Source organism: Lissotriton helveticus, chromosome 4_1, assembly GCF_964261635.1.
Source record: "Lissotriton helveticus chromosome 4_1, aLisHel1.1, whole genome shotgun sequence".
Classification (NCBI taxonomy): domain Eukaryota; kingdom Metazoa; phylum Chordata; class Amphibia; order Caudata; family Salamandridae; genus Lissotriton; species Lissotriton helveticus.
The window spans coordinates 582,363,985-582,390,130 of NC_136063.1; the positions used below are offsets into that span (position 1 = coordinate 582,363,985).

The 26,146-nt window shown below is 48.1% G+C and overlaps 1 long non-coding RNA gene and 1 other non-coding gene across 8 annotated transcripts in view; both read left to right on the top strand.

Annotated features, from left to right (window-relative positions):
* LOC144828759 (uncharacterized) overlaps positions 1–26,146 on the top strand; it is a 132,686-nt gene that overhangs the window by 67,277 nt on the left and 39,263 nt on the right. For all 7 annotated transcript variants that reach the window (XR_013610528.1, XR_013610527.1, XR_013610530.1 and 4 more), the window contains 2 exons: positions 8,485–8,562; positions 23,086–23,190. This is a non-coding gene — a long non-coding RNA (uncharacterized LOC144828759). The remainder of the gene's footprint in view (positions 1–8,484; positions 8,563–23,085; positions 23,191–26,146) is intronic.
* On the top strand, positions 22,933–23,015 carry LOC144829887 (small nucleolar RNA SNORD87). The gene has a single exon (XR_013610872.1). It is a non-coding gene; the product is annotated as a small nucleolar RNA SNORD87 (small nucleolar RNA).

Below are 26,146 nucleotides of genomic sequence, written 5' to 3' on the forward strand. Positions count from 1 at the left end.
GCAAATGTCCTTGACCAATCTATCCATAGGGCATTCCCCAGTGTCCCCTCCTCGGGCTGCCTGGATGCGAAGTTTTGGCATTTTGCATTCTGGCGTGTGGCAAACAGGTCCACCGATGGTGTCCCCCACCTGTCGAACAGGTATCTTGTCTCCTGAGCATTGAGCTCCCACTCGTGGGATGCCGATGTCTGCCTGCTGAGCCAATCGGCTTGTATGTTGTCCTTCCCTGGTAGGTGTATGGCTAGCAGGTCTATCTTGAGAGGGATGGCCCATCTCCATATCTCCTGCGCCAGCGTTGAAAGCGGTGCGGACTGTGTGCCCCCCTGCTTGTTGATGTAGAACATCGCAGTGGTGTTGTCTGTTTGTATCAATACCTTGTGCTTGTACAGTCTTGTTTGAAAGGCCTTCAGTGCAAGGAAGATTGTCTTCAATTCTAAGTAATTGATGTGCTTTGTGGCATCCGTCGGTGTCCACAGTCCCCTCACCTTGAGCTCCTCCATGTGAGCGCCCCATCCCTTCAGGGATGCGTCTGTGGTGATGGTCACTGTTGGCGTTGGGGGCGTTAGAGGCTTTCCCCTTGCTATGTTCTCCATGGTCCACCATGTCATCTCCTTCTGCACTGCGTGCGTTACAACCACTAGATCCTCCCAACTGCCTGTAGCTTGTGACCATTGCTCCTGTAGCCATTCTTGAATGGGTCTCATGTGGAGTCGTACATTCGGTACCAGGTGGATGCATGATGCCATCATCCCCATGATCTTGCTCGCCGTCCTCACTGTCCGAGCTTGTCCCTTCCGGTAGAGGCGAGTTTCCTTCACCAGCGCCCTCGCCCTCTTCTCGCTGGGGAACACCTTGCCCTGTAAGGTGTTGATCTGTGCTCCCAGGAAGATCTTCACTTGTTCCGGCTCCATTGATGATTTCTTCCAATGGATGGAGAACCCCAGGTTTATGAGCGTGCTGGTCACTGTATGTGCGTGCAGCTTGCATTTCTGGTATGAGTTTGCTTTCACCAGCCAGTCGTCCAGGTAAGGGTATACATGTATCCCCTGCCTTCTTAGGTGCGCCGCGACTGCTGCGAGGCACTTTGTGAAAACTCTTGGTGCCGATTTTAGACCGAAGGCCAGTGTCGTGAACTGGTAGTGGCTTTCTCCGACGGTGAACCTGAGCATGTGCTTGTGCTTCCTGTTCATTGGGATGTGCAGGTATGCGTCTTTGAGGTCTATAGTGACCATGAAGTCCCCGGTCTGCAACTGTGGGAGCACCTCTTGCAGGGAAGTCATTTTGAATTTTTGCGTTCTTATGAATCGGTTCACGAACCGTAAATCGAGAATGGGCCTCATTGTCTCGTCTACTTTTGGTACCAGGAAGTATGTTGAGTATACTCCTGTGTTTCTTTCTTTGAAGGGTACCCTTTCTATGGCCTGCTTCCGCAGGAGCTCTTTTGCTTCTTCCTGAAGGCACTGCAGCTGCTTGCTTGCTAGCGGCTTTCTTCTTGGTTTTCTGCTTGTTGGCCTCGCCTCCAACTCTATGCAGTATCCGAATTGGATAATGTTGAGGATCCATTTGTCTGATGTGATTCCTCTCCACTCCTGGAGGTGGAATCTTAATCTCCCTCCCACTGGTGTCCTGTGGTCGTGGGTGTCTAGTTTGTCTTGACCCATCTGTACGTGCTGCCCCCTGGGATCTTTTTTGTGGGTGGGCACACGGGTTTTTTCGAAGTCACTTGGAGGTGGGCTGCTGGCCCCCTCTTCTATTTTGTCCTCGTCCATTTCTCCCTCGAAAGGACTGGCCTCTTTGTTGGTACTGCCAGGGCTGTTTCTGATGGCCCTGCTGACCCTGCGAGTCTGCCTGGTGCGTTTGCTGGAAAGCCTGGTGTGAAGTACCTGGCTGGTTTCCACCTCTCCCGCCAGGCCTCCGTGACGGGGTGCCCCTCTTGTTCCCTCTGAACTGCAATGCTCCCATGGATCTTGCTGTTTCGTTATCCTTCTTAAGTTGGCTGAGTTGTTCATCAACTGTTTGTCCGAAAAGCGTACTGCCGTTGAACGGGGTGTTCAGGATGCTGTGTTGCACCTCCGGTTTGAAACCGGATATCCTGAGCCAGGCGTGTCTCCTTTCCGTGACGCCCATCATCATGAGCCTGCTGGCCGTGTCTGCCCCATCCAGAGCCGTCTTAAGGCAAGAATTTGCAGCATTCTTCCCCTCTTCAATTAGCTTTTCGGCTTTCTGCTTGGCATCCTGGGGCAAGTCCTTCACCAACTGTCCCAGTCCCTCCATGATTTGGTACATGTGTCTGTTCACCAGGGCGTTGGAATTAGCCATGCGCCAGTGGGTCGCGGCATTCCGTTCGATCCTTCTGCCCACCAGATCCATCCTTTTGCTCTCTTTATCCGGTGGCGGGCCCGAGGTAGTGGGTACGTTAGCCCTCCTCCTTGCTGTGGCCGTGATAATGGAGTCTGCGGAGACCGTGCCCTGAATGTAGGCCGGGTCCTTTGCGGCATGCTTGTACTTCTTCTCAGTTCTGGGAGTCACTGCCTTGCATGTTGCGGGCTCCCTGAAAGCTTCCTTCCCCTGAGCCAAGACGCTCTCGAGCATCGGGAGGAACTGGCTCCTCGTTTGTGTTGGGAGCAATGTTTCCAGAAGAAAGTCTGTTTTCTGCTTCTCTTCGTCGAGCTTGAAAGCTGCTGCGGCAGATTGTATCACCGCGTTGTAGGCCCCGATGTCGTCCGGCGGCGAGGGCCTCGAGGGGTAGGTGTCGACCACCTCCTCCGGGCTGTCGGTCTCGACATCGATGTAATCCACATCCTGAAGGTCATAGGGCGCCGACTCTGTGTCTGTCCTGCCCTCATCTTCCTCCCCATAGCTGTAGCTCTCGTGGGGATTCTCGTACTCCTCCTGGTCGTCGAACACCTCGACGTCCCGGTCTTGCTCGGTGACTTCGGCGACCTCCTCTTCTTCCTCCTCGACCGCCTCCAGCACTGGTGGCTTGGTCTTCTGAGGGATCGTGAAGGCCTTCATCCTTGCGTCAATCTTTTTTCCGCTGCATGAAGTTCTCCATTTCTGCCTCGAGGCGCCTTCTTTTCTTTTCCATCTCGGCCGCGTGTTCCGCGTCGGATGGTTCCGCCGGTCTCTTCGACGGATGGCTCGTCGCCGTGCCTCTCGGAGTCGAAGTTTTCGACGTCGAGCCGGATATCGGGTCTCTGGTCGTCGTCGACAGTTTCGGGTCTTTCTCCCTCGTCGATCGATCCTTTTCGGGGACGATTTTCGACGTCTTCTGCTGATCAGCAGCTCTCGGCGCCGGGGACTCCTTCTCTGAGGATCCGCTGGGCCTGGGAGTAGTCGCGGACGCCGCCTTTTTTGGCGTCGGCGCTTTCGGGGTCTTGCCCTCGATTTTTCGAGACTCAGAGTCTCTCGGGTTCTTGGGGGCCGAAGAGTCTCCTACCTTGTCAGAAGTCTTCGTGTAATCGGTCTCTACGACCGTGTAGCAGTCGTCTTCGGCGGCAGCGTTGTCTTCTTCCTCGGAGGACATCCCCAGCTCGTAGAGCGACGGGGTCGGGGCCTTCCCCTGCAGGGTGGCGTGTGCTACCCTCTGCCTCTCTCTCACACGAAGGGTCTTCGGGGTGAAGGCGGAACAGGCGTTGCAGTCTCCGCTTTCGTGGTCCACCGGTAGGCAAAGGTTGCATACCGGGTGCTGGTCTTTCTGCGCGTACTTGTGGTGGCAGTTCCGGCAGAACTTGAACGGCGTGTTGTCCATCCTCGAGCGTCCAGGGCCTCTCTGGTCGCGTGTTCGTCGACGTTCGTCGAAGATCTGGATGGAAAACGCCTTATCTTTGCTTGTCTTTCGTCGGTGAAGTCCCCTGGAGTCTTCAGATGACTTCTCCTCGTCTTTTCTGTATTTTCTTTCTTCTTTCTCCAAAAATGTCTGGAGCCCAAACGGGAACGATCCAGACCCGACCGCGGAAAAAAAGAATCTGAAGATGGCGCCCAAGAGTGGGAGCTTCCGCAGGAAGCATGCCGACGTCACCGGAAATACACCCAAAGGGGGTGTGACGCCGACGCCCACCTGGGCAAAGAGAAAAAAAAAAAAAAAAAAAACAAAGAAAAGACTACGAATCCGGACCCAACCACAAGACCGCGGAATAATGCACAGCATAGTGAATCCAGAAAGATTCACGCTGCAAAACTATTTGTAAGTAGATTGGTGATTACATGCAGATAACTAAATCAGTCAAATCGCTGTGGCTTCCCTTTGGGAGGCATTTAAACTGGTTGTCTGCAGGGATTTTATTGCCATATCTACCTCAGAACGTCGACTCCGTAAGGAGAAGCAGAAGAACTGAACGTAGAGTCCTTGAGTTAGAAGCACTCCACAGTGCCATGGGGTCCATCTGGTTTGGAGGGAGCTAGTGACCACGCTTGCTCCTTATTTGTCTTGATTTAGACCGAGAGGAATATGCTCTAGTTTACTTGAAGCAGAAGTACTACCTGGGTAGCAACTGCTGCGGGCGAATGCTGGTCCATCGTTTGCATGCTAAGATTTACTTTGGCTCCGTTCTGGCAGTTCGCCCTACTCCAACCACTACTGTCCTTTACGACACACAGATTGCAGACGCCTTTCACAACTTTTAGAAGTCTCCTGGATCTGATCTCACCAGATCAGGTTTGTTTCATTTCGGGATTGCAATGTGCGGACAACACTTGACACATCTACCATTTGCCCTTCTCTTGATTGACGCAGAAAGTGTTCAGTAAGAGTCCACTGGCCTTACCTTTTTTGAACTTTGAAATGCTTTGATTCTGGGGACCAGTTTCATGGTTGGATTGGGAGCATCTATAGCTCCCCTAGAGCTAAGGTGCGAGTTATTGCGCTTTTCTCTCCCTACCTTTCCCTGTGTGCTAGGGCATGAGACATCGATGACCCCTTTCCCCTCTTTTGTTTGCTCTCTATATGGAGACCCTCGCCCAACACATGAGGGCACATCCAGATATCTCTGGCATTACATTTGGTGGTGAGCAAGCTCCAAGAAGCCTGTATGCGCATTACATGATTTTAGCCATCTCAAACCCTTTGACTTCTCTTCCTGCCTTAATTTCAGAACGCCAAATTAACACTTTGCTGTGCATCCATTATCAAGCATTGTCTATTGACCCAACTCCAATCCATGCCAATAGAGATTAACTGGTGTATTTTTATTGGGGGGGAGGGGGGCACGAGGGGCGGGCTGGGAGAGAAGCCTCGCTTACATAAAAATCTTCATCGCTTTGCATGCAACAGTGGCCGTGCAGTACTATCTATCACTCCTGGGGTACTACTGCGCCTCGCAACTACGAACTTGGGGGTGGTAGGTAGACCTCATAGAGAAATACTGGTCTCTCATGGACCAAGAAGTCGATGGCTTCCATATTTGGGAAGAACCCTGACTTCCCAAGAATCCTACGGTATGGGGACTTTATTTCTCGCTGGTTACGAGCTCTGTACTCTGCATTTGGAATGCAGTGGTGGTTGAAGCTGGTTTGACAACTTTCCTCTCACTAATGTCGCCGATCTTTGCCAATCCGGAGATTGCCCCAGGGCTCCAGCCCAACCGCATTCAATGATGGCTTGAAAGGGGTCGCAAACAGATAATTTCCTTTGATCAACTAAAAATAGACTACGGCTTATTAGAAGTTTTTTTCTCAAATATATTTTTATTGGCAATTTGTTGAAACTGATCATTATAAGACAATCCAGAGTAAAGTAAGAACCTTCAAACAAAAAAAGAGGAAGAGATAGACACAACATAAGGCAACTGCTATCTCAGCCTTCATTCAAGAGTGCTAGTCCCATCTACAGTGAAGTATCTGATCAATGTGCTAAAGAGTTGTTCAACATCCAACTATCTTGCACATGTCCGTTTGTGGTTTGGGTTGTACTTTGTCACTAACAATATTTAAAGCCACATTAATTAGTAACGAGAAAGGAAAAAAGAAAAAATAGAACCAAAGAATAACCCAACAGCGGCTAACTGGTGCTGAGAAACGGTGTGGTCACAGCAATATGCCAAGAACTAGCGGGGCTGACACAACCCACCAATAAAAGTAAACTGGGCCGATGCGGGAGACTGCACGCCTTTGATCTTAACCAACACCACCTCCCAGTAAGGACGTAACCTCTGGCAATCCCAAGTCATATGGACCAAGTTGGCGTCGGGATGCATACACCTGGGGCGTGGCCGTACTTTCCCGCCATATGTCACATTGAGCCGATGCGGCGCCATGAAGGTCATATGGGTATAATTAAATTGTATATATTTCAGTCTGGTGTTCCGTGAGATTATCCCAGGATATCGCAATACTTTACGCCGCTATCCTCTATCAGGTCCGCAAAAGGAATCCGCTTGGTCAAAGAAACACTCCCCTAGTCTCCAGCCCTGCACTCGACTCAAGGGGGGGGTACTTAACAGGGTGCTGCCTACTGCCACTGCACCGTCTCCACGCCTGGAAAGCCGTGCACGGCTTATTAGAAGTTGACTGCATTCAGTACCTCTAGATACATCACTAGATGCTACACCCTTCCATCCGTCCCCTTTCAAAAAATGGCTAATTTTGCAGCAAAATGAAAGACTACTTATCTCCAAATGATATACTATTCTTGGTTGTAAGGAGGCCACCACCTACTCAGCAGCACAGAAGCGTTGGGAGGAGGAAATTGTCAGACCCCTTTCTGATACTGAGTGGGCAGACCTATTTTGCCGAGCTCGACAACATGCCTGGCATAGAAATTGCATACAAAATTGCGTCCTACTGGTACCGGACTCCGTTGAAGATTAGGACATGGAATGTCCAACGCTATAAGAAATGTTGAAGAGGTTGCAGTGAGACGGGTTACTGCCCCAAGCTTCATCCGTTTTTGCGATCCCGTTTTAAACGACCTAGACAAAGCATTTGCTACTTCATTCCACATTTTTCCCTCTAAACTATACTTGGGCTTCCTAATCCCCAAACGTTTCCCCTCTATTCTCCCAGAGTCAAAACACATGGCATTGGCAGTAGGTGCAGCACACCAGGTTATTCTTGCGCTTTGTGGAACTGACTATAAGACTATATTAACATGCTCATTCAGCTAACAACTATTTGTCTCTTGATCTTTTACCAGATGAGACTTGTACAAGCACACACGTCACGTTAATACTCACTAGCAGTTCCATTGGTTGAACATCAAAGTGATTATATTGGCATGTTTAGCCATTTTAGTATTAGTAATAGTGTCTGAACGCTTGATGGGGCAGAGTGTATTTGATGGGCATGGCCACACCAGCACTTACTGGCTGGACAGCACTTTTACAGGCACGCACATCACTTTAGTACTCCATTAGCACTTTAGTTCCATTGGTTGGGTAGTTAAGTGATTATATTGGTTTGATTCTCCATTTTAGTATTGCTCATTGTGTCTTAATGTTCGATGGGGCAAAGTGTACTTGATGGGCACGGACATACAAGCACTCACTATCTGGCCATCAAAGAGAATATAGACCCATTAAGTCCCTTTCAGTTCTACAAATTACATATCAGCCCTACATTGACGAAAATCTGTTTGTTTTGAAATAATGTGCGTAATGCTTTTATAACTTAAATCATGGGCTTGTGTAACAGCTTTAATTTACTGTGCCCTTCATTGATATAAAGACATACAGAAGAATGACTGTTTATTTAAATTCATAATGAGTATTTTTGCTTGACAGGGAGAGATTGCTCCAGGCTGAACTGCTGCTCCCTTCGTTTTTCCTCTTATGTCTTCTTAGCCTATGATGATCTGTAGATTTTGGCAAGTGTGATGTAAGCCAGATAGACTTAAAACTAGTTTCTTTACAGAAGCAGTGTTTAGGATTACGTAAACCTTGTGTGCGGAGCTACACTAAGAATACAAATGTGCAGGTTGTCATGTTTGGTTGGCAAGGCGTGAACATAATTGGGGGTGTGATTAATGGCCACTGATGGTGACATTGTGAAATCCACCAACGTTGCATTCAGACACAGTGACATCCTAGAACACTACAGCTGTGGAGAAGCTTGGACCGTTAAGCAGTCAAGTAAATCTTGTTATTGAGGTCTTTTCAAAAAGCTTAGTGGGGTTTCTGCTTGGCCGTGTTTGTAGTGGCATAGAGCACCAGTTCTGTTCAACTTTAAAAATTGTCTTTCAAAAGTTTGCTGGGTCTTGAAATCAAGTAAACAACAACCAGCAAAAACTGAGTGGCAAATCAGGCGTGTTAATAAACGTAATCGTTGTTACAATCTGAGTATACTAGTTGTTACCATCGGACAATACAAAGTTGATACAAATCACAGGTACATTTCTTTTCTGGCACCAATGATGATGATCTTTTTGCCGTTTACCCATCTGATACTTACTGATGAGTCTTTACAAACTCTGATGTGCCGGAAGTTTTCATACAAGCAAAGAATACGGATCCAGACTATTCTCTAAGAGTACCTTCCTTCTCTCAACAGGGTCGGTGGCTATCTTCACTGTTTCTCCGGTGTCTTGCCAGCCTGCAAATACCTACGAAGTGGATCAAATGTTTTAAGGTAACATTGCTTGAATTTGAACTAATGTCTTTACTGGAGCTGGGTATAGAGCCTGCTCTGTATCTGTTAATTCATAGATTAGACCATCTAAATGGCATGGATTTTTTTTTTAAAAGACTTGCTGGGGTTTGCTTCCAGATGGCTTATGAAATTTCACATGTGGGAGTATGGCCAACCATCACACTAATGGAGAGTGGTAATTGGCAGAAGTAGCTGCTTCCTAGAAGCAGCAAGGGCATTTGGGGGAGGGGGTGAGAAATCGGGTAAAAAATCACGTACTTCCTCGCTGGCCACATGCCTCCGCGTCTGTGTCCGGCCTCTTCCTGTGAAAAACGGGAAGCACCAGGGCTCCCACACTCCCCGCAGCCAATCACAGTACTGCAATGTAGTGTAGTGATTGGTGTGAGCTCCGTGACACAGCGCTCGTCCAGGGACTGGAGGGGTGGGCATGTTCTCATTGCAGACTTCATGCAGAACAGGGGAAGTGTGCCCGAGAGGGCTGACCAAAGAGTCATTGCGCACTTAGGAGTGTTCTACCACTCCTCCCCTGCTCTGCAGTCCCGTCCCACCCCCTCACGCATGCTGCTGCAGCAGGAGGACAAAATAAAATGATGATAACATTACGTTATTATCATTTTACTTTTTCCTTATTTTTGCTGCTTCCTGGCAGTGATGCGATGACTCCGCCTTAGCAGAGGAGCCGCCACAGGTAATTGGCCAGAATTAATCTTTGGTGAATTTCAGGCAGTCACCTTCTGGCCCTGGACACTTTTTGCCCCATGCATAACTGAATTATTTGGCCATAAAAACAGATTTGTGAGTACTGCTTATGAAGGGTTCCTTTCGAAAAGACCGTGTTATAAATTTTAATTTTAATCGAGGCACATTTACCTTCACGTGACTACTGTTCTAACTGGTACTTCCAAGTATGATTGGTGCTTGGGTCTCAAGAACAAGTGGGGGGGGGGGGAATGAGTTCATATATCAAAGAATTGTTTGCTACAACATTAAGACCAGCACAGACATGGCATAGACAAGTCTATTGTTTTTTTTGCACAGTTCGGATATACTTAAGGCCACGGAAGGATTTAGACTGCTGCTATTAAAATAGTGCGTTGATTATTTGCCTATGTGCACAAGGAAAGGATCTGCTGCTATATATCTGTGCTGCTTATTGCCTATTTTTGCACAAAGTAAGGGTTCGCTGCTTTTTATACCTACATCGCTTATCTGCCTATTTTGCACAAAGAAAGGGCCTGCTGCTTTTATTATCTGACTGCTTATTTGCCCATTTTGCACAAAGAAAGGGCTTGCTGCTATTAATACTTGTACTGCTGAATTGCCTATTTTGCACAAAGTAAGGGTCTGCTGCTATGCATGATCGCACTGAGTATTTGCCTAGTGTTGTATAAAGAGTCTTTGTTTATTTGCCTGTTTGCACATTTGCATAGAGGTTTTTAATAGCTACCATATTATTGTACTCTCCATTCGCTTATTTTGCACAAATAGATTTTGTTGCCTTTATACAAATGTATCATCATATAAAACACTGTGCTCAATATTCATTTGTATAGGCTAAGATTTACCATAGACTCCCCCAACCATGTTTTTAATTATTGTCTTCCTAAAAAACAAACAAGATGCTGAAGTTTATCTCTTTTAATGCAAACGGTCTGAACAATGTTGGTAAAAAAAATGCCATTTAATGTTGATTAAAAAATCTAAACCCAGACATTCTCTATTTACAAGAGACCCATTACAGAGACCAGGGTGACGCAGATAAAATATTTAAGGGCTGGGCTAGCCATACGATTTCCTCTTCAGCTGGACTGTCACAGAGAGGAGTATGCATTCTGATAGGAAAACACCTAGACTTCACCTTGGCAGGCGCAGCCACAGACTCTAGAGGTAGATGGGCTGTTGCCCACGGTAAATTAAACAATGTAAATATAATTCTCGCTACAATTTATGCCCCGATTTTAGACGATTCTCAGCCAATTTTACAGTTAGAGTGCTATAACAAGCCTCCCCGGGTTAATAGTAATGGGGGGGGGTGATTTACATTTTTTTACAAAACACTATTAGACTCGTCCATAAAAGATCGCCGTCAGAATAAACCTCAATCTGCTTTAGCGATCCAAAGCTGTAAACTAGACCTTGACATCATGGATTATTGGCGAGTCAACAATCCTTTCAAATGAGAATATTCATGTTTTTCGGCGAAGTATAATTCTGCTTCAAGATTAGACTTTTTTCTAACCACCCACGAGTTGGAGCTATATAACTATGTTCATTTATCTAACGCCTTTTCAGATCATGCGGCAGTTTCCATGGAGGTAAAACTGGGTCCACAAGACACAAGCCCTATAAAACGTTGGTTTTTTAATACATCTAATCTTCTAGATCCTCAACGGTGCGCAGAAATTGAAAAATGAATTGACGAAATAGAGGTACAGCCCCATTAAACACGACTTGGGATGCATTTAAGGCCACTCTACGGGGTTTAATTACATCTAAAGACATCCCAAAGTGTAAGGCAAGAAAGGAAGAGAAAATTAGATTACAAACTGATCTCACGGAGACAACCCAAGAACACTATAGGGTTAGATCAACACACTCTAGGCAAAAACTCTCCGAGGCGAAGGGTAGGATGAGGGAATTCTATTACACCCTGTGCGAAACTAATAGCAACTTGTACACTCAGAGGATATATGAGGAGAGCGAGTACACAGGGAAGCTCTTGGCCTGGCAAGTCAAAGAAAAACAGGCTCGTAACAGAATAGATCAGTTAACTGACCCGATCACTAAAATACAAGCTAAGACCACAGCCTCAATTGGTGAGTGGTTCGTAAAACATTGAGGGGGTCTATCAAATAACAGAAGAGGCAGGCAGCATCTGATTCAATAGAGGAATTTTTAGGTCAACTTACAATCTCTAAATTAGACGCCGATGACAAGAAATCACTCACTGAGATATTCTCAGAGTCTGAATTAAATGAGGTGATTGATTCCCTCTCTGATGGCAAGGCCAACGGAGACGATGGCCTCTGATAGAATTAAAAAAAAAATTTGGAGGAACTCTTCGAAAAGAACTTTTAATTTTAGTAAATAATTTACTACAAGGAGGATCCCCTCCGGATTCTTTCCGCTCAGCAGTAGTGGTTAGTATCCTAAAAAAAGGAAAGGACAGGGAGAATATAAACTCATACCGACCACAGACTATAAAATTTTCACAAAGCTTTTAGCAAACTGACTGAATAAAATAGCGGGAGGTCTGGTAGTTAACGATCAGTGCAGCTTTATTGCAGGCAGGCACCTCCATACAAATACAAAGTTCGTATTGGAGGCACTAGATTTTTAAAACTAATAAAGTAAAGGCCCAAATCTGGTTTTTTAGATGCAGAGTAAGCCTACGATCTAGTGTCCTGGGATTGCCTGTTTGCTATCTTACATAGTTTTAGTTTTCCGAATATTTTTATCTCCTTTAAAACAACTATATATGAACTCTAGGGCACAGATTATCATCAACAATTCTAATGTCGGGACATGCCAGGTTACTAGAGGTACCCGACAAGGCTGCCCCCTGTCGCCAATATTATTTGCATTGTTTATCAAACCTATTGCGATTAGGAATATACGAACCAATACAGCCCTGGTAGCTGGCATGACTAATATACAATTGTACGCTGATGATATTGCCCTTTTTCTAGATTCTAACCCCCTAAGTCAAGCGAAAATTTAAAAAATATTCTGACTTTCAAAAATTAGGGGGTGTGAGAAGTTGGCCTGATGTGCAGTGCTCACTATTCTAGTGATCACTATATATCAGTCCAAACAACCCTTATTGATGATTGGTTGTAAGTCAACCTTATAGACCAGCTATCCTAGTAGCATGGATACGAGCAGTCTAAGGCTAAGACTCTAGAGGGCGTGTTAAGCCAGCTGTTTTACCATCACATTACCCCTTGAACACCCAGTGAAAGGACACCACACAAGTGTTATGAAAATAAACAATGTATTTATTAGAATCACAACAACCCTGTACTCTTTATGAGGACAGGGTGCTAAGCACACAACAAAACTCTTACGAAAATACTTAAGTTAGCACGTTATACACAAATGCCCGAGGGGCACGAAAAACCATATACTTTAAAAGTGGAATGCGAATTACTAGCAGGTAAGTAACGATTCTCAGAGGCTTTGGGATCGCTAGGACTGGACTACTGAACCTTTAGATTACTAGCAGGAGGCCTAGGGAACTCGGGTGCAGAGTGTGCACTCTCACGCGGGATGCGGGACAAAGTCTATGGAAGCTAGAAAAAGGCAAAGTTAGTGTTCACGGGCGAACCCGACCTGGTAGGAAGAAAACGACAGTGGATCCTGACCCTAGGATAGTGAGGCTATGCTGGGACACCGAAGTGCCGAAGTTACCTAGCCCAGGGGCTGCAGCTGCATAGGTCTGAAAAGACGTCGGGGATCTCGTTGCCGGACCAGGAGCCTGGAAGAAGGAAGTTGCTGGCAGGCGACCAGTGAAGGAAAGTTCGTTGGATCCAAGCCTGGATCGAGGAAGAAGAAACCTGAAAGCAGAGGGGACCAAGTTCTTGAATCACTAGCCAGTGATTAAGTGGGCACCAGGATGGCACCGGGCGAAGTCACCGCAGTCAGGTGAGTGGGCGCTGCTGGGCTCTGCAGTCTCTCGGACCAGGAGGCGTTGTCGGCGACCAGGATGGAGGTGCGAGCTGTCCCACGGAGGATGAAGTCGTTGGCGTCGAAGTTACCCAGGATTGGGCAACAAGCCTTGGCTAATTCAAGCCCACGCGGTGGACTCAAAATGGCGTCTTGAGTGGACCAGGAGGGTCCGGGGTGCTCCTCTTCTGGGAGGGAGCAAGGGCCAGTCTGGAGCAACCAGACCAGCAGCAGAAATGTCGTCGGGCGTCGTCAGGGAGGCCACAAGCCAACGGGCCAGTAGCCAAACAACGCGGTGAGCAGCGGAAAGCAGAAGGGCCCCACGCAGATCGTGGAGATGCTGGGGGGCTGCTCTTCGGTGCTGGAGCTGCTCAGGGTGGGGGCTTCTCGGACCCCAAAGCACTCACCAGGAATTCACTCGGCGGGCTTGCTGGAAAGAAGTCGTGCAGTCTTGCAGATGGCCGGTCCCTTGAGGTCTCGTCGCACCCACGGTTCTCAGCTGGGCTGTAGAGGTGGGTAGAGGTCAGAGGTGCCAGGGAAGCCGGTTCTCGTCGAGCTGGGCAGTCGGATTCCGGAGGAAGGACTTGCAGCAGACCGCAGTGTTCTTAGATGGTGCCTGCGGATGCAGGGTGACTACTCCTTAGTCACAAGGGAGAAATCTTAGGAAGAAGTCTTGAGTTCCTTTCGCAGAAAGTAGTTTCAGGATTCAAAGATGATCTGATTTGGAAGGGGGCCAGTCTCTACCTTTATCCTGTAAAAAGGGGCTGGCACGCGACTAAGTCCTGCCCTATGGGTGGGACTAGGAGGGGGGTGGTTACACCCACTTCCTTGGCGGGCTTTTCCCCAGCACAGGGTCTGGAGTGACCCTGGAACTGGTTCAAGCCGGCCTATGCACAGTGAGCACCGGGGTGCTACTTGCAGTCACCTTCCTCTAAAGCCCTGCCTACCTACAATACACAAAACCCTGTCTGGGACGGTGCTGGCACCGCCCCTGGCAGGAAACCCTTTGTCCTTGTCTCCTGCTCTGGGAGGACTCCCAGCAGCAGGAGGGCAGACTTGTGTCTCGGTGGCAGCATCCATTTTGTGGATGCTAAGGCTCTGTCTGACTTTTAACCGGGTTATAGGTTACAGGCATGTCGTGTCCCTCTAGAAGGGTGGAATGCTAACCCCGTCGCCAGAATTGGCGAGGGGTTAGTATTCCAATTCGTATGACACCTTACTCGACATGTTTTGATAAAGCGATACCAGAGTTGGCACATAACCGCGAGGATTATAATGCACTTAAGAGTATATGGTATGCGATATCATGGAAACGGCTAAGGGATAGATCCCGAAAGTCGCAGACAGGCTCAGCTCATGCCAGAGCACCATCTCACACGATTCCAAGCACTCTGCCTTCAGGATTGTTAAGGCCTGCCATAGGAGTGACTGATAGGAGATCTGTGTGTCCATTTTAGGGTTAGATATAGGTATACTATATCTAAAGCAAAGGGTGAGTACACCACCTTGCCCCAGCTGTCGTGCAGCCAGTTGTGTCAGATTTGGATGGCCAGCCAGGGGTGGCATAATAAATGCTGCAGCCCCTGGTAGGCCCTGGGTACACCTATGCCCTGGGTACCTAAGGTACACTGTACAGGGACTGGTAAGGTGACTCAGTATCCAATTTAGATATGTACCTAAGGTACATGGAATCCATTTTACAGAGAGAGCAGTAGGCCTGGGGTCCTGAATAGCAGGGCCCCAGGTCAACTAAGTCAGAAAACCAGCAAAACACCAGGCAAAAAGTTGGGGGCAACCATAGTCAGGGGTCAACCTTCCTACATAACCCCCCCCCAAACGAAAGGAGATAAGGCTATCCTTGTCCAGGTAAGCCTATATTGCCTAAGTGGCCATTTAAGGAAGTACCAGCACTGGCATGGTTACCCCCTATGTCATGGTCCACTAAGCAATCCCTCACCCTAAGGGTGTCTGAGGGTCTCCACCATAGGGAATCTCTACCTGTGGTGTGTTTTGTCAAAGAAAAAGGCTGGTGCTGAAATGGAGTACTGAAGTGAGGCTCCACTAATTTTGGGCTCAGCTTCCTCCAATCATTTTCCACCATATAGGCCTTTCTTTCCAAGACTGAGTTGTTTTGGGCTCTCAGGGTCAACCTCTGGCTACCTACAGCTGGAGGTTGTGTCCCTCTGTTTGGCTTACTGGAGGGACAGTTCAGGTCTGGGGCCCTCAGGTCCCAAGTTTGGCTGTGCCCAACAGTGTCCATCTGTGGGAGGTCCCTAACTAATTTTAAGGGGGATCCCTCAGGAGTGTGTCTTATTTTCACTTGGCTAGGTCTACTAGCTTCAGTGCCCTTAATCTGCTGATTATGAAATTCTTTTGGACAGGGGGCCCCTTGGGGTCCAACACTGGCCTCCCTGACCTCTACAGCCCTGGGCTGACTGAGGCAGGGTAGAGAGGGGCAGGTTACCTGCTCCAGACTGGGTCCCACCTTGGAAGGGTCCACTGACATCAGGGGTTCTGCCAGGCTAGGCCTGACTACCTCTGTGGCAGTTTCTTCACAAGGGGTCAGATCAGTTCCCTGAGGAGGCTGATCCTTTCCTAAAGTCTGGTGGGAGGGAGATTTCTCTTCCTCCTCAATACTCTCTGTCTGAGTGGAGTGATCCATAGTTTCAGGCTTCACAACACTGTCATCTGTCTGAGTTTGAGCTGTGGCCATCACAACTCTCCCAACCTTTTCAGGAGGGGGCTCAGTTTGGGTGTGGGCTGTTACCATGACAGCCTTGACAACCTGTTCTGGGAAGGAAGTTGTCTGAGATGGGGTTGTGACTGGCACAACCCTCCTGACCTGTTCAGGGAGGACATCTTGGACTGGGGCTGTGGCTACCACTGCCCCACTAACCTTACCATGGGTGTTCACCATTCTAGAATGGGTCTCTTGCTCTACTTCAGCCCAGGCTGAGAGCTCTAAATCATTCCCCAGTAGGCAATCTACAGGCAAGTTTGGTGACACTGCCACTCTCTTGTGGCCTGTGACACCTCCCCAGCTGAGATTGACCACTGCCATGGGATGATCTCTCTGTACTCCATCAATATTGGTCACCTGGTATGTGGCACCAGGTAAAAGTTGCCTTGAGGGGACTAGACTCTCAGTCACCATAGTGATGCTAGCCCCTGTATCTCTATAGGCCTCAACTTTTATACCATTGATGAGGGGCTCCTGTCTGTACTTGCCCAAAGTGTTGGGACAAGGTGTGAAGTTGGCAAACCCCATGCCAGTCTCACAGACAAGAGTATCTAAGTCAGGGGACCTGGTTAGGCCAGAGTCCCCAGGAACTCCCAAAGTAAATGCACCCAAATTCTTGGGGGCACTCCCACCACCTGGGGGATTACTACTAGTAGTAACAGGAGGTTTGGGAATGTTACTTGGGGGTATGTTTTCCTTATTGTTATTCTTTGGGCAACTGCTGTCAGTTTTTAAATGACCCACCTGTTTACAGGGATAACAATAAGGTGTCTTCTGGTTGTTGGAAGGATTCTGGGACCCACCCCCCTCAGAGGATTTTTGGGGCCCTGATGTGGTTTGATCTGGAGATTTATTCCCACCCTTCTCTTGAGGCTTGGTTGATTCCTTTTTCTGGTCACCACCTTGGTTCTTGGGCCTAATCCTGGTTCTGACCCATTTGTCTGCCCTCTTACCCAATTCTTGTGGAGAGGTCAGATCAGAGTCTACCAGGTGCTGGTGTAATAACTGGTTCTGACAATTATTTAAGACTTGCTCTCTCATAATTAGATTATACAATCCCTTGAAATCAGTAACCTTACTACCCAGTAGCCAGCCTTCCAAAGCCTTAGTGGCACAATCAACAAAGTCTGACCAGTCCTGAGACTGAGTTTTCTGGGTGTCTCTGAACAGCAACCTGTACTGCTCAGTGGTTAAACCAAACCCATCAACCAGTGCATTTTTCAGGACCTGGTAATTGTTAGCATCCTCAACTCTAGTAGTGAGGAGCTTATCTCTACCTTTACCATCAAAGGAGAGCCACAGTATAGCTGCCCACTGACTCTGGGGAATGCCCTGAACAGTGCAGGCCCTCTCCAGAGCAGCCATCCATTTCTGGATGTCATCCCCTTGCTTAAAGGGGGGCACTATTTTAGTCAGGTGTTTAGTATCTAAACCCTTCTCTCTATCTCTTGGGAGATTGCTGCCACCAGTGGGAGCTAACCCACACATCTTCTGCTCTCTAGCAAATGCAAGCTTTTCTTTGGCCAGGGCAACTTCTTCCCTTTCAATCCTCAGTCTAGCTTGTCTCATCCTTGCTTCATGCTCTCTTCTCTGAGGGGAAGTCAATCTCCTCTGGGGAGAGTTCCTTCTCCCCTGAGAAGAGGCATTAGAGTGCAGAGATCTAATGGAGTCCCTAGAAAGAGATCTATCTCTCCTAACTCCAAGGTTAGGCCTTATTAGGGTCAGTACTGGGGGTCCCCCAGATCCTTCCCCAAGTAGGTCTAAGTTGGCCTTAGTTAGCCTTCTGACTACCTCAAGACCCTTGTCTACCTCATCCCCAGAGAGTACCTCCTGATCCTCCTCCTCAACTGCTGAATCAGTGTTGGGGAGGTCTGGATCCCCAGAGGTTCCCTCTAAGGCTGGCATGCTCTCATGTAACTGAGAGAGCTTTCTGGCATCATATGTCTCTAAGAGACCTATCAGAAAGGGAATGGTGGGGTTAGACCCCTGCTTCAGTTTCCTGGAGACACAGAGTTGCCTCATCTCCTGAAAATTGAGAGCTGCATATCTTGAAGTGACCTGTGGAGGGTCAACACTGACCAGGGGAGTCTCAGTAGAGTCCCCCTGAGTCGACATGCTTTTCTAGTGAGGTGTAAGTGGTGCACTTACCTACACTATATGTTTGCCTACTGATCCCTTGCTAGAGTTGTAGTTTAGGGTGTGCTAGGCCCTAGGAGCTACAACAGCTGGTTCAGTAGAACTCAGAGTATTCTAAGCTAAGTTATATGTACCTTTAGTACTTATGTGATCTTTCACAAGATATTCTTAGGGCATGTGTGGTAAAACAACAGCAAGCTCAAATCCCACCCGCTGCTCACCAATGTGAGAAGTTGGCCTGATGTGCAGTGCTCACTATTCTAGTGATCACTATATATCAGTCCAAACAACCCTTATTGATGATTGGTTGTAAGTCAACCTTATAGACCAGCTATCCTAGTAGCATGGATACGAGCAGTCTAAGGCTAAGACTCTAGAGGGCGTGTTAAGCCAGCTGTTTTACCATCACATTACCCCTTGAACACCCAGTGAAAGGACACCACACAAGTGTTATGAAAATAAACAATGTATTTATTAGAATCACAACAACCCTGTACTCTTTATGAGGACAGGGTGCTAAGCACACAACAAAACTCTTACGAAAATACTTAAGTTAGCACGTTATACACAAATGCCCGAGGGGCACGAAAAACCATATACTTTAAAAGTGGAATGCGAATTACTAGCAGGTAAGTAACGATTCTCAGAGGCTTTGGGATCGCTAGGACTGGACTACTGAACCTTTAGATTACTAGCAGGAGGCCTAGGGAACTCGGGTGCAGAGTGTGCACTCTCACGCGGGATGCGGGACAAAGTCTATGGAAGCTAGAAAAAGGCAAAGTTAGTGTTCACGGGCGAACCCGACCTGGTAGGAAGAAAACGACAGTGGATCCTGACCCTAGGATAGTGAGGCTATGCTGGGACACCGAAGTGCCGAAGTTACCTAGCCCAGGGGCTGCAGCTGCATAGGTCTGAAAAGACGTCGGGGATCTCGTTGCCGGACCAGGAGCCTGGAAGAAGGAAGTTGCTGGCAGGCGACCAGTGAAGGAAAGTTCGTTGGATCCAAGCCTGGATCGAGGAAGAAGAAACCTGAAAGCAGAGGGGACCAAGTTCTTGAATCACTAGCCAGTGATTAAGTGGGCACCAGGATGGCACCGGGCGAAGTCACCGCAGTCAGGTGAGTGGGCGCTGCTGGGCTCTGCAGTCTCTCGGACCAGGAGGCGTTGTCGGCGACCAGGATGGAGGTGCGAGCTGTCCCACGGAGGATGAAGTCGTTGGCGTCGAAGTTACCCAGGATTGGGCAACAAGCCTTGGCTAATTCAAGCCCACGCGGTGGACTCAAAATGGCGTCTTGAGTGGACCAGGAGGGTCCGGGGTGCTCCTCTTCTGGGAGGGAGCAAGGGCCAGTCTGGAGCAACCAGACCAGCAGCAGAAATGTCGTCGGGCGTCGTCAGGGAGGCCACAAGCCAACGGGCCAGTAGCCAAACAACGCGGTGAGCAGCGGAAAGCAGAAGGGCCCCACGCAGATCGTGGAGATGCTGGGGGGCTGCTCTTCGGTGCTGGAGCTGCTCAGGGTGGGGGCTTCTCGGACCCCAAAGCACTCACCAGGAATTCACTCGGCGGGCTTGCTGGAAAGAAGTCGTGCAGTCTTGCAGATGGCCGGTCCCTTGAGGTCTCGTCGCACCCACGGTTCTCAGCTGGGCTGTAGAGGTGGGTAGAGGTCAGAGGTGCCAGGGAAGCCGGTTCTCGTCGAGCTGGGCAGTCGGATTCCGGAGGAAGGACTTGCAGCAGACCGCAGTGTTCTTAGATGGTGCCTGCGGATGCAGGGTGACTACTCCTTAGTCACAAGGGAGAAATCTTAGGAAGAAGTCTTGAGTTCCTTTCGCAGAAAGTAGTTTCAGGATTCAAAGATGATCTGATTTGGAAGGGGGCCAGTCTCTACCTTTATCCTGTAAAAAGGGGCTGGCACGCGACTAAGTCCTGCCCTATGGGTGGGACTAGGAGGGGGGTGGTTACACCCACTTCCTTGGCGGGCTTTTCCCCAGCACAGGGTCTGGAGTGACCCTGGAACTGGTTCAAGCCGGCCTATGCACAGTGAGCACCGGGGTGCTACTTGCAGTCACCTTCCTCTAAAGCCCTGCCTACCTACAATACACAAAACCCTGTCTGGGACGGTGCTGGCACCGCCCCTGGCAGGAAACCCTTTGTCCTTGTCTCCTGCTCTGGGAGGACTCCCAGCAGCAGGAGGGCAGACTTGTGTCTCGGTGGCAGCATCCATTTTGTGGATGCTAAGGCTCTGTCTGACTTTTAACCGGGTTATAGGTTACAGGCATGTCGTGTCCCTCTAGAAGGGTGGAATGCTAACCCCGTCGCCAGAATTGGCGAGGGGTTAGTATTCCAATTCGTATGACACCTTACTCGACATGTTTTGATAAAGCGATACCAGAGTTGGCACATAACCGCGAGGATTATAATGCACTTAAGAGTATATGGTATGCGATATCATGGAAACGGCTAAGGGATAGATCCCGAAAGTCGCAGACAGGCTCAGCTCATGCCAGAGCACCATCTCACACGATTCCAAGCACTCTGCCTTCAGGATTGTTAAGGCCTGCCATAGGAGTGACTGATAGGAGATCTGTGTGTCCATTTTAGGGTTAGATATAGGTATACTATATCTAAAGCAAAGGGTGAGTACACCACCTTGCCCCAGCTGTCGTGCAGCCAGTTGTCAGATTTGGATGGCCAGCCAGGGGTGGCATAATAAATGCTGCAGCCCCTGGTAGGCCCTGGGTACACCTATGCCCTGGGTACCTAAGGTACACTGTACAGGGACTGGTAAGGTGACTCAGTATCCAATTTAGATATGTACCTAAGGTACATGGAATCCATTTTACAGAGAGAGCAGTAGGCCTGGGGTCCTGAATAGCAGGGCCCCAGGTCAACTAAGTCAGAAAACCAGCAAAACACCAGGCAAAAAGTTGGGGGCAACCATAGTCAGGGGTCAACCTTCCTACAGGGGGTTATAAAATTAATGTCAACAAGACGGAAATCATTCTAATAAACTGCACTGTAGACACTTTAATACCAGAATTTAGGCAAACTTACAACCCAATGCCAAAGAGATACCTGGGTATATTTATATCGGACAATTTAGACGATCTGTTTTCACTTAATTATTCACCGCTGCTAAAAAAAGGTCGAATCCCTCTTAGCTCGATGGAATCTGTTACCCCTGTCTTTAATAGGTCGAGCAGCATTGATACGAATGTCGATTTTACCTCTATTTAATTTTTTATTTAATGCAGCACCCTGTGTTATCCATGTCTCCTTCTTTAAAAAAGTGGATACCCTGATTTCCTCATTTCTCTGGGCCAGTAAGACCCCTAGGCTCGCACTCAGCACTGTATATCTTTCATCATCACAAGGAGGGCTGTCCCTCCCAAATATTAGAGAATACTATTCAGCGTCCTTTGCTCACCACAGTTCGGTTCTTTTTTCTAGACACTAATGAGACAGACAATTTTTTTATGAAGAAGATGCTGTCTGAGATTAAAATAACTGACCCGATTACAGTCACTAAAGACCCAAAGAAAATTTGTTATAAGTCTCTTCAGTGGATTTTCAGACAAATTCCAGTTTTTGAAATTCCACTCCATTCCTAGAATATCAAATACAACGGATTTGAACAATTTTAACATAGGGCAAGAGGGATGTATGGACAGTAAAATAATAAATCTCTGGAAAGACCACGGCTTTGAGAAAATTGAAGATTTCCTGATTGGCAATAGTTGGAAGTCATGGGACCAAATAGCCAGTCAGGTGCACCATTCTCATTTCATCCTGAATTGGTCTTTTCTTATGTTTTATCCAATACTTAGGGAACTAGATATAGGAAATCTTTATTCTAATGAAATCACCTCTACAGTGTTGAATAATAAAACTCAAAAAAAGATGAGCATTTGGATTAAAATACTAAAAGAGGACAAGGAGCAGGAATTTCCTAGTAAGATTATTGAGAGGTGGAAAAAGAGGGAGGGTATTGAAATCAATCAACAAGTATGGAACAAAATAAATAAATTCAACAAAACAATCTTCCGCGGTGCAAACTTTAAACGCATGCAATTTTATAATAAATGGCTGATTTACAGAACTCCCTCCTATCTCCATAATATCTTTCCCCTGGTCCCTGACAAATGTTTTCGATGCGAAGAAAAAGGGAATTGGAAGCACATTGTCTAGGACTGTCCCAAAATTCAGCCACTCTGGAAGGAAATCGAAAAAAAAACTCTCCCTTGAGCTTAAAGCTTCTATAATATTTGACGATTTAGTCCCTGTTCTAGGCTGCTCAGCGACCAATACCCAATATGACGAATTTCTGTTTATAGCATCTCTAATAGCTAAATCGCTTGTCCTCCAGTCCTGGAAAACCAACCAAGTACCGACCTTCCAGGTTTGGAAGGCTAAATTATTACGAATCCAGGGCAGGGAAAGTACGCGCTTAGATCAGGGGCGCTTAAGAAATATGAAAAGTTTTGGAGTGCTTGATTCATAAAGTATATCTTCATAACCACGAGTCTACTAATATGCACTTTGTAAGCACTTTTGCACTTTATAATTATTTGTTGCACTTTATAACTGTGTAGCGGATATTAATGTCGATTACGAATTTAAATTCTTTTGCCATGTTTTTCACTAAATCTTCTACAAATGTATTCTGCAATGTCGATCTTGTTTTTATGAACTCTCAATAAAAAATAATAAAAAAAAAAAGAACAAGTAGAACATGAGCTCTAAGGAGCCGGTTAATAACAATGAAGGATAGAAAAATGTTTACCTAGTTCATGCAACTCTGATGGAATTTGTTTTCTGGCATTAATGATGAACATCTCTTTTGCCGTTTACCCATCTGACATTTGCTGATGAGACTTTAAAATACTGAGATGCCAGAATTGCACTTTGACTCTGTTATATTTAGAATTTCTTGATTGAAGCTGTTTGTGACTGTTTTATTATTGCAGTGCCCAGCTTCTTTCGTTTGAGTAGCTTGCTGCTTCCCCTGTTATCCTCTTTCGATGGAGCTTTCCACTCCCTTCACTCAACTCCAGCAGCTGAATCATTTCAAGGTAAACTAACCCTAGGACCTTCTTTCTTTGTGACCCTGTACAGCATACACGTGTATTTGTGTAGGAGAGTAGGGTCTGCAATCCTATGATCACCCAGATTTTTGCTTTTTGCTGCACTGGTTTACGACTTTCCCTGGCTGTGGGCCTGCTAATCAGACCCACAGCCTAGCTGTTCTCTCTATCCAAATTGTACTCAGGTACTGAATTGGCACTGGGCCCTCTCCAAGTCCCTGTACTCAGGGCTGAGGTGCACCCAGAAGTCTCCCAGGGGCTGAAGCATGTATTATGCCACCCCTGGATTGACTAACTAAAACTGACACAACTGGCTGCACGACAGCTGGGGCAAGGTGGTGTACTCACCCTTTGCTTTAGATATAGTATACCTATAGCTAACCCTAAAATGGACACACAGATCTCCTATCAGTCACTCCTATGGCAGGCCTTAACAATCCTGAAGGCAGAGTGCTTGGAATCGTGTGAGATGGTGCTCTGGCATGAGCTGAGCCTGTCTGCGGCTTTCGGGACCCATCCCTTAGCCGTTTCCATGATATCGCATACCATATACTCTTAAGTGCATTATAATCCTCGCGGTTAAATGCCAACTCTGGTATCGCTTTATCAAAACATGTCGAGTAAGGTGTCATACGAATTGGAATACTAACCCCTCGCCAATTCTGGCGACGGGGTTAGCATTCCACCCTTCTAGAGGGACACGACATGCATGTAACCTATAACCCGGTTAAAAATCAGACAGAGCCTTAGCATCCACAAAATGGATGCTGCCACCGAGACACAAGTCTGCCCTCCTGCTGCTGGGAGTCCTCCCAGAGCAGGAGATAAGGACAAAGGGTTTCCTGCCAGGGGCGGTGCCAGCACCGTCCCAGACAGGGTTTTGTGTATTGTAGGTAGGCAGGGCTTTAGAGGAAGGTGACTGCACGTGGCACCCCGGTGCTCACTGTGCATAGGCTGGCTGGAACCAGTTCCAGGGTCACTCCAGACCCTGTGCTGGGGAAAAGCCCGCCAAGGAAGTGGGTGTAACCACCCCCTCCTAGTCCCACCCCTAGGGCAGGACTTAGTCGCGTGCCAGCCCCTTTTTACAGGATAAAGGTAGGAACTGGCCCCCTTCCAAATCAGATCATCTTTGAATCCTGAAACTACTTTCCACGAAAGGAACTCAAGACTTCTTCCTAAGATTTCTCCCTTGTGACTAAGGAGTAGTCACCCTGCATCCGCAGGCACCATCTTAAGACCACTGCGGTCTGCTGCAAGTCTCTCCTCCGGATCAAGACTGCCCAGCTCGACGAGAACCGGCTTCCCTGGCACCTCTGACCTCTACCTGCATCATCAGTCACGCTGAGATTCGTGGGTGTGACGAGACCTCGAGGGACCGGCCATCTTCAAGACTGCACGACTTCTTTCCAGCAAGCCCGCCGAGTAATTTCCTGGTGAGTGCTTTGGGGTCCGAGAAGCCCCGACCCTGAGCAGCTCCAGCACCGAAGTGCAGCCTCCCAGCATCTCCACGATCTGCGTGGGGCCCTTCTGCTTTTTGCTGCTCACCGCGTTGTTTGGCTACTAGCCCGCTGGCTTGTGGCCTTCTGAACGACGCCCGACGACATTTCTGCTGCTGGTCTGGTTGCTCCAGGCTGGCCCTTGCTCCCTTCCAAAATATGAGCACCCCGGACCCTCCTGGTCCACTCAAGACGCCATTTTGAGTCCACCGCGTGGGCCTGAATTAGCCAAGGCTTGTTGCCCAATCCTGGGTAACTTCGACGCCGACAGCTTCATCCATCGTGGGACAGCTCGCCTCTCCATCCTGGTCGCCGACAACGCCTCCTGGTCCGTGAGAACTGCAGAGCCAGCGTCGCCCACTCACCTGACTGCGGTGACTTCGCCCGGTGCCATCCTGGTGCCCACTTAATCACTGGCTAGGGATTCAAGAACTTGGTCCCCTCTGCTTTCAGGTTTCTTCTTCCTTGATCCAGGCTTGGATCCAACGAACTTTCCTTCACTGGTCGCCTGCCAGCAACTTCCTTCTTCCAGGCTCCTGGTCCGGCAACGAGATCCCGACGTCTTTTCAGACCTATGCAGCTGCAGCCCCTGGGCTAGGTAACTTCGGCGCTTCGGTGTCCCAGCATAGCCTCACTATCCTAGGGTCAGGATTGTAGGAAGGTTGACCCCTGACTATGGTTGCCCCCAACTTTTTGCCTGGTGTTTTGCTGGTTTTCTGACTTAGTTGACCTGGGGCCCTGCTATTCAGGACCCCAGGCCTACTGCTCTCTCTGTAAAATGGATTCCATGTACCTTAGGTACATATCTAAATTGGATACTGAGTCACCTTACCAGTCCCTGTACAGTGTACCTTAGGTACCCAGGGCATAGGTGTACCCAGGGCCTACCAGGGGCTGCAGCATTTATTATGCCACCCCTGGCTGGCCATCCAAATCTGACACAACTGGCTGCACGACAGCTGGGGCAAGGTGGTGTACTCACCCTTTGCTTTAGATATAGTATACCTATATCTAACCCTAAAATGGACACACAGATCTCCTATCAGTCACTCCTATGGCAGGCCTTAACAATCCTGAAGGCAGAGTGCTTGGAATCGTGTGAGATGGTGCTCTGGCATGAGCTGAGCCTGTCTGCGACTTTCGGGATCTATCCCTTAGCCGTTTCCATGATATCGCATACCATATACTCTTAAGTGCATTATAATCCTCGCGGTTATGTGCCAACTCTGGTATCGCTTTATCAAAACATGTCGAGTAAGGTGTCATACGAATTGGAATACTAACCCCTCGCCAATTCTGGCGACGGGGTTAGCATTCCACCCTTCTAGAGGGACACGACATGCCTGTAACCTATAACCCGGTTAAAAGTCAGACAGAGCCTTAGCATCCACAAAATGGATGCTGCCACCGAGACACAAGTCTGCCCTCCTGCTGCTGGGAGTCCTCCC